Genomic DNA, 13558 nt, shown 5'->3' with positions numbered 1-13558 from the left:
TTAGCATCATCAAATAATAATTTAAAGTACGAATACTTGATATCTCTCCAATAAGCTTATATTTGGTGTAATTGAGTTCAAATTTAGAGGTCATATAGCCATATAGGTAGTTTCTGAAATATGAAATTATAATAGAAACTTAATAAAAAAATGATATGGGATTATTGGTTAATATTATTTATATGCATTAACATTATACTGTACTAAATATGATCAAAGTTGTACTTGTATATATTATAATCATTAAATCATACATTCCAAGTTACATGTTTATAATAAAAGTGTATAAATAAATACAATAAACATGCATACTTATTCATTATCAATAACAAAAATATTAAATTCCGGAACTCTATCGCCGAATAGAGTAGTGGTTCTCAACCTTTTTATATGAAGGTACCACCTACACAGTTAAAAATTTCGTATACCACTTGACCGAATACGATATTTTTTGCTCATAAATACCTACATTATTTTACATGTAAGGGATATTATTTTATTAGAAACTACAAAATGATGATAATACATGCATTTAATGTACATAAAGAGAATTAAATATGTTCTTAAAAAGTACCTATATTATTTCTATTATTGTTGATATCAAATAAACCAATTAATATTTTATGTGCATAATGATCCATTTTATTTATTTATAAATGAAGATTTTTTTAGCGTATCGCTTATGAGCTTTCCGCTTACCGCTAGTGGTACGCGTGCTGCAGGTTGAGAAACACTGGAATATGGGACATTGGAGTATATAATATATTATTATATATAAAATTCGCATTAGCTATATTAGTTTATATAATGTATTTCAATAAGTCACGATGAAAAAAAAATGCACTAATGAGAAATGTTGCATAAACACATAATAATTATTGCCATTAACTTTCAAAATTATTCCCAAACCGATTATTATATATATGATGTTTAAATACCAGTTTGTGATCGGGATGGCTGTGAGTTTTTTGAATAAACAAGTGTTTGAAATTTTCAGAGAATGTCTGAATTATAAGTAGTAAGGACTGGTAGAAATATGAAATGAGTAATGATTATGGTCTATGATATTGATAAAATATATTTAAACTTTGAGTTAAATTTAAAATGTCTAAAGCTTAATAATTTTCCAATGAAAACAATTTAAGTGATTATTTTAATGTTCAAAAATAAATGAGTATGTGAAATATTACAAATCAAAAATGTTTTTATCTCACTTGAAAAAAAAATCGTTTTAAAAAACTTGACAGTATTTCGATTTGGTCTAGTATCAAAATTAACAGCACACTATTGAAACAAATAAACCAAAATTTGCAATGCCGTACGTTTGTAAGACGGAGACAACAGGTGGACCAGTAACGCCCACTTAAGCTAAATATTTAAAAAAATTTTTCATTCAACTACGTTTCCGTTTTGAGCAATTAGTAAAATCATTAATTATGGTCCTTTTCCATGCCGGGAAATCCTCTAACACTCATCAACTTCAAATTATTTCATAATATTCTAAATAACTACTAAAAAAAAAAAATAAAAAAAAATAAAAAACAACATGTTATTAAATACAATTTTAACATTCATTTTACAAAACAATTTCATTAATCGAAATAGGTGTCATTGAGATCAATAGGTTAGGCTTCATCCATTCTAAAGATTCATCTGTATGCGTAATTACCATTAAACACATGTGCTCATTGTTCTTATCTGTAAACATATTGTAAATAATGTATTATAGAAAAATATTTTTTTTCAGCAAACGGGTTATTATCTGTAATTCGGTAGCAGTCCATGTTTTCGCTTTATCTTACCGACCTACAAATTCTTAAAGAGACTACTTCTAATTTATTACTCGAGAGTTCGTTAAAGTTATTTAGTTTTTGATTTATAACATCTGGTACATCTTATTATATACATACACGTTGAGCACATTAAATTCAAGCCATAAAAATATTAATGAAACATTTCGTGGCCACATGAATTTAATTAATAATAAAGATTATTCTGACTAGCTTTATTGACTTAAGTTATGACTTATTATGACTATGAGCTAACTAAAAAATATACAGTTTACATAACAAGTATATGTATGCCGAGTATTAAAAACCGGACAGTGCAGTATAATTAAATATAAAATAAAAATATAGTATGGAAAATTGTATTTGTCTGTCTTGAACTTACTCAACTAGATAATTAGTAATAACGCTATGGACAATTGATAATATAATATTTATAAATAAAAATAAAAGGATAATACCGTTAAATAATATTTAAATCATCAATAATTGTTATCACATAATATTCATAATAATAAATAATTATTAATTACTATTATTTTAATGAATGAACGGTGGTCTGAATTAAAAATTGTTTATTTTTTGTAATATTAATTTACTGTGAGAAAAAAACCTTGTAGTAATAGAACATCATCGTGAACAATTCACAATGAAATAGTTAAATCCTCAAGGATAAAATTACCATATGTCTATTGGAGGTGTATAATATATTATATATTTAATATTATAAGCCCTTCATGGTGTATGCATTTTACCCCTTTGCCACTCACGTTTTATAACGAACTTGTTAAATTGTCTTATTTGGGAAAATGCGTAGGTATGATACAACCTAATGCTTGGAAATATAACTATATAAGTTTAGAAACCCGAGGGTAGAGTAACAAGGAACGCGTTAAATAAGAATTAAATTATATTTAATGATTCATTGCTCCATACCAATAACAATTCTGATCAGAGACGGCAATACACTAATATAGTATAATATAATTAGCTTCTATTTCTATAGGGATTTTTATGATTTATTTATAATATATAACTATTTAGAATGGTTTCTTCTATTAGTGAGACGTAAGGTTATACGACAATGCAAAGTACAAATAGAATAATTGTCGTAAAAAGTTGCTATTTGATTACTATTATGGAATAGTATAAATAACAATAAACCTACTTAAATTGAAACTGCACTATTATATATATGTTCAATTATTTTTTTGAATTGCAACAAATAAATAACTTAAATTGTTATTTAAAGTATCCAATTTTCTCAAACTTTGAACTTCAAACGTTTTAAAAAAATCATGACTATATTTATAGTTGTTAATTGCTGTAAAAAAAAACTTATAATAATCCTTACCTGTTAACATTTTTCAAGCTTTTTGACGTAAAAAAAAATATTATGAAAAAAAGAGTCGAAAATTTGAAATTCATATAACTTAAAAAGAGCTGGCTATCATGTTTTTAAAAAATTCTAACAAATATTTTGTGTACATTTCAAGTATATGCAGTTATTAATTTTTAAAATTACCACAAAATCAATTTTGTCAACAACTCGTATGCATAAAGGTAAATAATCCTGTTTTTTCGTAATTATTTTTTATTTTTTTCCGATTATTTTGAAAAGCACTAGTAATTCAATTTTTTTAGTTTTTATAATGCTCCCAAAATTATCTACTTTTTTCTACCAGAAACTACCCTAATAGTTGAGTTTTTAAACCTTATTATAACTTCAATAGTGACACCAGATACAAAACAAAAAATATAAAATAAATAAAAGCTAAGAAATAACAAATACATTGTTTTTAATTTTAATTTACTCAGGCAATTTAAAATGATTTAATAATTTATTTATTAAAACTGTACGCGTATTAAAGTTCCTCTAAAGGTTAAGTCATTATCAATTAATTTAAAAAAGACAATTGGATGAATTAACTGGCGACAATAATTAATTATATTAAATATATAATACAATGTTGTTTGAAAGTAGGTGTAACATATACTATAATAATAATTTAATGTTATAAACATATAAATATATTTGATGACTCAGACGAAAAATATATTAAAAAACAAGTTTTTGTGAAGTAAACTGCAAATATTGAAGAACAAGTTTGGTTTATCTCGGAGAGAAAATTAATAATTTTTTTACATGACGTTTAATTAACTGAAAAATAGTATTATACATTAATATGCACTAAACCACCAGTGGTTTCAGAATGAATTAAACGTCGAGGGTCGAGGTGCTACACATAACGACTGCAAAGAATACGCCTTTATTTATACTTGAAAAAAATCAAATATTATATGATATCTAAGACACGAAGACGGAAAACTGTAGCTGATACCGAAGCTGGAATCTGTAAAATGGAAAATCGTATGAAAACTGTCGAAGAGAAAATCTAGCACACGCACATGTTATTCATTTCAGCGTTTCGATACCATGACGGACGATGCATTTAAAACCCATAGACTTGTCAGATCAAATCATAATAGTGTACGTATCTACGTTTCGATACCTGTAAACTCCCCCCAAAAAGCCTAAACCGTAATATTCGGCCACTCTCCGGTGACTGAGTGGCGGCGCGGTTTATCGTTGTCCCGCGTCCTTCGGATCGTATAGTTCTCGGTCGTGTGGCCTATCGTATCGGAGAATACATGAACTCCAGCGGTATTTCTATTCACACAAAACCGACACTGCGTGCACCTATATCGAGGTGCTGCAGAGGGAGCGAGAGGTAATTTAACACTGATACATTAAATACATGTATTCGGACAGAGACAGAGAGAGGGAGGGAGGCAGAGAGAGAGAGAGAGAGAGAGAGAGAGAGAGAGAGAGAATGAGATGGAACGAGAAAAATAAGCACATATTCCCAACATATATACGGCTTGGGCCACCGCCGACGATAGGGTATTCGGGGTGGCGGTAGGCGGGGAGGAGAGAGAACGTCTGGTTTATACAGGTGTCTAGACGGTAAATAAGCAAATCCTTCTCTCGATCGCTCTGCTGTTGGGTCTCGTCAACGCACACGCAGAGGCCCACGACACACACACACACACACACACACACACACACACACACANGACACACACACACACACACACACACACACACACACACACAAGCACACGCACTCGGAAACGTGTGCGCGTGCGCGCGACTGAACGGTCGTATCGTCAACGGCCGCCGGTCACTGCGCCCGTCATTACTGTTGTTGGAGTGCTTTTTTGCCTCCACCTCATAGCCGTCATCTCACCCCTCTACCCGTTCCCTTTATCGCCGCCAGTGTTTCTACAAGCATACGCACACATATACACACAAGCACACGTAAACCTATACATACATATATGCCGTATTTATTCAAATGAGAGACATTTCGCAGCATTGTCCGACGACGACGACGACGGCGACGGCGACCAAGACGGCTAAAGACACGGCCGAGACTGCGACTGCGACTACGACGGCCCCGCAAATGCGGTTCACCGCGGCGGCCCGTTCTTCGTGTATTCGCAATAAACAGACCGATGAACCTCCGGAGATACTTGAACAGTAAGCGGCGGCGGCGGCGGCGGCGGCGGCGGCGGCGACGGCCTCAACGTCGCCGACCGCCGCAAGTACGACGCCGCGACCGGACACCGACTATACAGCTGCACCTGCACGCCGCCGCCGCCGTCACTACCGGATGCTGTGCGTAATATTCTTGTCGCCGCCGTTGGTGCTGCTCGCTCGCCCGCCAGAGTGCATTTCCTTATCGGCCAGCGCGCGCCTCTCTAATATTATTATTATCTCCGACGAAACGCACCACCGCCGCGCGCGCACCGCGAGTCGGCGGCGGCGGCGGTCCACCGTCGTAAGTCAGTCGGCGGGGCCGTCTGCAGCTGCCCCGCGCGCCGGCGATGTTATTATTCTCCGCCACCGCCCCTCTTTCCCACGCGTGGTCTCCTAGTTGTGTAGTATGCCTACAACAATATTATGTAAATACAATGACGGGCTCGATCTGCAGCGGAAACCATCTGCAACGACGACCAGACGTATACATCCATAATCTATATTATTATACAGACGATAATACAAATATGAAATTTGAAATTTGAAATGATCACATCGTAGGGGGTGGCCGCGTGGTCCCAGAAAAGTTTTAAAAACCGGACTCTTACAAACCCGTTTCTTCCACAATCTGCAGCCTTACGAAAAATGTTCGATAACCGCACTATATAATACGTCCGCTAAGGTCACGACTCGATTCTCGGAATATATGCAGTAATTTCTTTACGTTTTGGAAACTCAATTTAAAATTTAGAATCTCAACTTACAAGTTATGCATTTTCTCAAGCGTTTTAAATCTAAATGTGTTAGCAAATTTGAAAAATGTGAGTTAAAGCCTCATTGTATAAATTTTAAATAAGTTGTGAAATATTATACTCTCACTAGTAGTGATTTTGGATTTGCAAAATCTTGAATTGACGAAGTCTATTATTGTGGTATGATGATAATAATAATAATAATAATAATAATAATTATAATAATTTCAGATCACGATATATTGTTTATTACTAGGGCTTTGAATTTAATGCACTAAAGTACCTTAAAAATGCATTAAAAATGTCAAAACAATGTAATAAAATATGCACTTAAAATGCAAAAACATGAAATATAAAATGCCAAAAATTATAGAATCAAATTCCTTAAAAATGGTTTTTAATTTAATTTTAATATTTATATTAATATTAGGTATAGGATATTATACATTAGTACATTACCTGCATAAAAAAATGCTTATTTAATAAGAAAAAAATAAAAGTTGCATTAATAGATTCGTAGTTACATAATTCAAATTATGTACTTATAAAGCTACGTTTCATTATCACCAAAAAAAAAATGCACTTTCCTACAAATTCACAGGCCTATTTATAACCTCTATACTCAAATCACAATACGAGAAGGAAACGGATAACTTCATAAAGTTATAAATAGCGGGACAAATCAAAAACATATCGTTGAGACCTTCTGGGGAGAACAGCTCATAATGCTGAAAGCAGGAACAACCCCGTTTTAGATAGAACGTATTATTATTGGTCACCCTACTAAATATTACCCATCACCTACACGTATATTCGCCGATAACTGCCGGTAAAAAATATAAGCAATATAAGAATTTATATAAACATGATCATATTTATAATAATACATAATGACAACAAAATTAATGTAATCGAATTAATCAAAATTCTTTTATTTTTGATAGCAGTATGAAAAAAAGCATTAGCTCAGAGGTCAGAATGTTCTGTGAAAAAACCCACGATTCTCACGCAAATGGAGGATTTTGACTTCAACTTATATTATGAGTTAGCAATCTATTTTATTATCTATCGGTACCTAAGATTATGAAATATCGGCCCTAGTTAATATAATCATAAATTATATCGAAATATTTGATAATTTCTCAACTCCCAATACTTTTGTAAGAAAACATCGAAATATTTAAATTTTAATCATGAACTAAGAAACTATGAACTATCTTAATGATCCTTATCAAACCATTTACAACTAAAAACTATGATTATATGATAACTCTGCAAGGGTTGCCATATCGTACCCGGCATCCCTGCTGCGCACGTCTATGGCTCAACGATCTCGGCGGACGAGACAAGACTTTTACAAGCAAAAACTACAGTTGTTGCACTGCTGATCTCTGTTTCGTTTTTTCTCAGTATTTACCGAGAAGTGCTCATTAAATTTAACGATTTATTGGCGTTTATAATATTGTCACTGAACTTCCAAATCGTTGAAGTGTTCGTCATGTTTTGTTTTTACTTCGTCAGTTCTTCTCCAATGTGAGCATATAGTGTTAAATATTTTTACCTTCCTATGGTCGGCTTTTGTGTATCGTTCTTGCGTTTTTCGATTTTAATATTATTTATGACGTGTGTCTGCCGACTCTTGGTCACGTTGGTTGTTGGTCAAATATGATATTTTTCCCCCCTTTTGGGTCGTCGATTTAAAATTATTTTTACGGATTATACTGTCGTCGGGCTCGATTTGAGTTCGAAAATATTTATATAGACACTTTTATTATTTCTGTTGTTGAACAATATTTTATGATGGTCTCCGTCGTAAAAAAACATACTGAAGGACTATAATATCATAAACAATAATTACACATTAAGCTTAATCTTCTATTATATTTTATACTCTCTCCCTATAACACAGTATAATCATTCCGTAGTTTAAACTGAATTCTTAAAGTGTTAGTCATTTTACATACAAACAATACACCATATAGTATTATCTGCTCGTATTATAAAATATTATAATTAAAGAGTTTACTTTCTATTATTTTGTATTACATTTAATATTTGTTATTTTATATGTACCTACAATATTGAGAAAGTAAATATTACCGAAGTACATATACAAACAATAAAGTACAATTAACCAAATTTAAATTAATCAAATGTATTACAAGTGTTGAAGTTTACATCATATTATATCCTATAGCAATTTTATAGAATATCCAAACCAAAGGTGGCGGAGGGGATTGTAAGCATTAAAATCTATTTGTATTATGTTATATAAAATCCAAATACTCTTAGAATATATCTCAAAAACGACAAAACGTTTGAATTTGAAATTTTGAATAGTGCTGTAGATATGCAATAATAGAGAGGATTAAAAAGAAATTCGCATTTCGAAGAAATCGTGACACAGGAATTTCGTTCTGTATCCATATATATAAAAGCTACTTAATAATCGCTTCTTCTCAAAAATCACAAAAGACATTATGAATTTAAAACTTTGAATAATGGTTCTTTCAATGCGGCAGATGTGCAATAAGAATGGATTAAAAAAAAATTCGAGGTTTTTAAGATGGACTCACACGGGAGTTTTGTTTCGGCTAACTGAAATCTAATATTTTTTTGTATATTATACATTATATGGTTGCCATTGGTTACAAAAACAATGTTAGAACAGTTATTAAGATTGGGAATGATTGAATACGATTTTGAAAATTATATTATTTACTTTAAAACTTCCATGGAAACTTGATAAAAATGTAGTTGATGTTTAGAAGAAGTAAATTATTTTATCCTCGGGCAACGTTGTGCAGGATCAACTTGTTCACAATAAAATTAAAATTTGTGCACATAGATTAAACTAAGACTGTTTAGAAAACTTAAATTTATAATCTATATTTTAATCAAAATTCGCAAAAAATTAAATATTATATTGTAGTAGGTACTACACAGTGTTGCCAACCATAATAAATTATTTCAAGAAATTTTAATATTATTGAATTACAGTTTTAGTGAGTTGAATTGGAATAATATTTGTCTTATAATATGTTTGAGTATATCGATGACATATCAAAAAATATCGAGATACTACAGGTTACAGGTTTTTCGTTTATTGAATCAAGAATAATTAGGATTGGTATTCAAAACTCGTATTTGCACACTTAATTTATTTTTGGCAATCAATTTAGAGTACCGGTATTTTTCAGTGTTGGAATCTTAAAAAATATCTTGCATACTAATATTATAAGTGTACTATAAACTTTAATTCATTTGTTCACCTCCTCTCAGCTTCTTGTATAGATATTAAAAAATAAATATATCATAAGCTATTTTATGTGTAAGCTAGTATTTGAACTGAGCTTTCAATCCCTATTATAGCTGGTACTATAAATTATATTATACTTGTTGATATTTTGTTTGAATTAGCTACATTCAACTACAATATCAATGTGTTTAAATTGTATATCTAACAACTACTTGCTAAATCTTAGGTGATGATCATTAAACATTGGGATATGAAAAAAATATTGATCTACTCTAATATCACGCCCCTTACGTTAGGTTACCTACGTTCAAAATATTTTTTGACGATTTGTTTTAAATATAATATTAATAATAAAACTATAGATGTACTGTATAGATGGTATACTAACACAATACCTACCTAATATATCATATTTTTAAAAATAGAATGATGATTAGTTTTACAGCAGTCAATTCAAATTTAAGATTCTTGAATGAAGTGGTGATTGGTTATTATTAGGGTTTTAAAGTTTCATGAAATTAATTTCTTGAAATATTTCATGAAAAATAAAAAATAAATGTTCATTTTATGTATATTTAAAAGTTTATTGTCGTTAACTTGTAAGTGAACATTTTTAAAAGTTGTTTTATTTTACAATTAAACAAAGAAAAATGTAATAATAATAAAATGTGTAAATATGTTTACAATTTAAGTTTTTTAACAAATCTATAATATAATACATTTTAACATTTTAACTTAACTAACGTTTTAATTCAGAAGTTAAAAACTCATAAGCCAACTCAAAGTCATAACATATTTTAGAACTTTTATAGAAAAATGTTTGATGTTTTTTAACAAACCTAATTTATAACCATTATCATATAATTATATAGTAATTTGTATACCTTGGTTGATTACTGATAAGTTTTTCATTATCAATGTTTTCTTAACCGAACACGTTTAGAATAAGAAAAAAATATTTTCCCATTTATATTGAAATATTTCAAGAAGAGTGAAATTTGCAATTGAAAAATTTCAAGTGAAACATTTTAAATTCAAGCCTCTAGTTATTATCAATTTTACTAGCTATTTAAATTAAGTAACTGTGAACCTGCTCTTATGTAAGACATTATGGGGGTATGCTAATAAAACGTCAAATAGACTTAACATGACGAAAAACCTAAGACATGCTGAAGTTGTTAATATTCATATTTTTAAGAGGACTCTACCCATGCATTTGTTGTCTCCGTTTTACCAACTTACGACATAGAACATTTTCGTTCTCTAGTTTCAATAATGTGCTGTTAGTTTTGATATTAGAGCGAATTGACCTATTATCCAAGTTTTAGGTAAGAACATATTATCTATGCTTGAGCGTCTGCGGATTTTTGGATATTTTAATTTTCAAGCGAGATATGAGCATTTTTGATTTGTGTTATTTCAGATACTCGTATCTTGCTCGAAAATGAAATCATCGAAAATTCGCCGACGCTTAAGCATAGATAATGTACTTACCTAAAAATTTGATACTACTTAAATTCACCCTAATATCAAAAATTTGCTATGTCGTAAGTTGGTAAGACGGAGACAACAAACGCGTGGGTAGCATCCTCTTAAGTATTAATCTTATTTATATACGTACCTATATAACTTTGCTACGTTTCACTATATATTATTCAATATGAATATTCCACATTGTGCAAATAGTATATTAGTATAAAACCAAAGTTATGATACATATGCATAATGATATATTTATCTTACCTAAGTCGGGTGTTGAATAATACAATATTTACATTAATGATATAAAATAATGTTAGAATATTATGAATAGCAAATACTAAAAACATAATTTTAATCAAAACATTAAAATAGTTTATTATTTAAAAAGGTATATGCAAGTGATTAAATTCGGGTTTTCATGAATACCGGTTTTCAAAAATATGTTAATCTCAATCAAATTTGTGTATTTGGTTTTTCCATATTGGGTTGATTTGAATTTCACAAGTTCTGAAAAACTGTAATTATTATAAAATTATAGCTTTTCCTTAATATTCTACTTAAATACGTTGCTATTTTTTAAAGTTCTATACAAAACTATTTTTTTTTCACGTTTTAACATTTAAGATTATTAATATTAATCACAGACATTTGCAGTCACAAAAAGGTACTAGCTTTCATAAATACATCATTTCTGGACTCGCAGGTTGTACCCAATGAAACTTATTTTCGACTTAACAATATCACGAGGTATAGAAAACTCTCGATAATTCGAACAATTTCATAAATCGAACTAAACGCTTGGTTCTCTGAGAAAACCTCTATAATTCGAAGAATTTTAATGAAATATAATATATAATACTGTATGTCTGTACTAATACGTCCAAATAAATGCATAATAAATTAGATAATAGTTAATAAATATAGACAGTATGTTTAATTATGTAATACACTCTCTTTAATTCGAATTATTTATTACTTCCCCTCGATAAATCGAATTTTCACCTCTGAAAAGAAAACATTTTATTATATTACTTTAGTATATCATATAATATTAAAAAATTATTCGCAAAATTGTTAGAGTGTTTAACATTTGTTTTTAAATTATTATTGGATGTAAATATGAATAAGTAAGTATTTAGGCACCAACTCAATCAAATCTTATTTTTACATAATGAATTTAAACGAACGATTTACTTAATAATAATATCTATTACACTTTATTGACGATTTTGTAGATCAGTTAATCGCACGTGTCTAATATTATAGCAGACGGGTACCTACACCTTGCATAATCGCGTTTTAAATGAAAATTGTTTATTATTTTCAATATTGTGTACACTTTGGTGAGCAATTTAAATGTTAAATACTGGTTAGGTACAAAGTGTGGGCTATTGTATAAAATAATAGAACAATTGATTCGTGTAATGAATATATTTTGCAATAGGTACTATTATAATTAAAAAAGTTCAATAATAAAGTCGTCCTATAACTGTAAATATTATCACGTTTTCTGGCGCATCCGTATATATAATATAATAAAATGGTATACAAATCGCAGCAATCGTGAAGTACTAGTAGTAGTAGCGGTGAGCGTCAGTAAATCGATGGTTTCCACGTTCGATAGTGTCAGTGCATTTCACATGGCGGGAACGGTCCCATGCACATTCTCTGTACCTGCTTGTGCCGAGACGGTTAACAGTCCGAAATTGACGGTGCCGAATGGCACGGAAGTCCGCGTAGTTTACTTTTTGTGTGTTCCATGGTTGAATAGTTTTTAACTCGAAATATTTTAACACGATAGTATTAATTATTAAAAAGCGACTATAGTAACGGGAACGATTATTATAACAATATATTGAACACGTTGTTGGATTCATAATCACTAGAATATTTTCGTCTTTTTTATAAAACTTTGAACTTTCGGAAGGTATGACATTGAACGAATTTTTTTTACAACAATATAATAAATTCAATTTTATATTACAATAATTTCTTTGTTTTTCATCTTACTTTATCTATATATCTATAATATATATATATTATTTATAATTATTAACACTCTATAAATTAATTTAATATTAATATACACATACGCAGGCTCTTATGATAATATTAAATGTATAATAAGTCTCATTAAAGCAATTGTAATGCTTTTTTTTCGTTTAAAATTGAATTTAAATATTAAATACAATATAATTATTATTACGTGAACTTTTTTTTTTCAAGAATCTTTTTTTTTTCGTTTAACATATCTTCCAATATTGTTTGGTGATAATAGATAAATGATTCGATCGATGCATTTAAAAGATTTATAAACGAAGAATTATCTAAGTATCTATTTAAGTAAGATTTGGGATAAATATTCAGTGCTTATAAAATATTATTTGACAGCTTTGAGTTCGGTTTTATTCCAATCATTATATGTACATAGATTACGATATTTGATATATGTTTACACAATTACAAAGATACATAAATACATAAATACATTATACATACATAAAGTGATATATTGTAAGCCGTGTTTCAAACTTTGTTCGGTAATACTAATTCATATGACTAATAATTGTTGGTATACTGAATTTTAATTAGATGGATTTCAATACTTACAAATAATAATTGTCGAAGTTATAAAAAACCCGTATACCAGCACTCAATTTATAATAACAATTCTAATGCAAGAACAAATTATGTGAAGTAATATTATCTTATATTATTTATATTATTAGTAATT

General features: G+C 29.8%; 1 protein-coding gene across 2 annotated transcripts in view; it reads left to right on the top strand.

The window, feature by feature from the left end:
• The window catches only part of LOC111037517 (follistatin-A), a 92710-nt gene that overhangs the window by 23627 nt on the left and 55525 nt on the right, over positions 1-13558 (top strand). Inside the window, exon 1 of one of the 2 annotated variants that reach the window (XM_022320144.1) lies at positions 12446-12751. The exons of the other annotated variant lie outside the window; for it this stretch is intronic. The gene's annotated coding sequence lies outside the window, so the exon portion shown is untranslated. Of the gene's footprint in view, positions 1-12445; positions 12752-13558 lie in introns of those variants that run through there. 2 annotated transcript variants of the gene reach the window in all.

This window comes from Myzus persicae, unplaced genomic scaffold (assembly GCF_001856785.1).
Source record: "Myzus persicae strain clone G006 unplaced genomic scaffold, MPER_G0061.0, whole genome shotgun sequence".
Classification (NCBI taxonomy): domain Eukaryota; kingdom Metazoa; phylum Arthropoda; class Insecta; order Hemiptera; family Aphididae; genus Myzus; species Myzus persicae.
This window is presented reverse-complemented; position numbering and strand designations above follow the sequence as displayed.